Raw genomic sequence first — 730 nt, forward strand, 5'->3', positions numbered from 1 at the left:
CATGTATAAGAGTGATCTTCTAGTGAATCATTCATCTATTTCCAGTTTCTCGTTCTCATTCTTAACCCTTTTCTTGGGCGTGTTAATTCACAGATAAATCAAAATCCAACATGTTTTTTCTATGCCTAGCTTCGATTTTGTCGAGCTCCATACTGACTCGGTGGGCGACTTCAAACTTTGCATTCTTTTTTGTGAATTACTTTGTTTGCTCCATCATTGGAGCCCCTTAGGCCTCTATGCCCTTTCAAATAATAAAACAAAGGTACTTTTATGATTTTTATTATATGGTTGATTATTTAAATTAAAATTGTCCACATAACTTCCTACTCACAAATGATGCCAATATTTTTAATATAAAATAGAGAAATTTACATACATAACACACAATTCCCAATTATTTTGCATATGTAATGCCAAAAAATTTGATGTTTATATGTATAATACCTTGGTGTCTAAACTTTATATAGAAAGATATTTCAATTCTTATGTATTTACATAATAGCTCCTCCAAAATTTCACATTTTACATCTATGTAAATACATAGAAATTAAATGGTATGTATGTAAATCTTCTAATGAAGGTTTAGAGATTAGATATGTAAAAACATAAGAATTTTTGTGACATGCGAGGGGCGTAAACGAGCCGACATGTAAAAACGGCTCGTTTATATTTCGAGCTCAAAAATCGTGTTCGTGTTTGGCTCGTTTCGTTTAACGAGGCGACACCAAGA

The sequence above is a fragment of the Phalaenopsis equestris genome, unplaced genomic scaffold, assembly GCF_001263595.1.
Source record: "Phalaenopsis equestris unplaced genomic scaffold, ASM126359v1 Scaffold001303, whole genome shotgun sequence".
Classification (NCBI taxonomy): domain Eukaryota; kingdom Viridiplantae; phylum Streptophyta; class Magnoliopsida; order Asparagales; family Orchidaceae; genus Phalaenopsis; species Phalaenopsis equestris.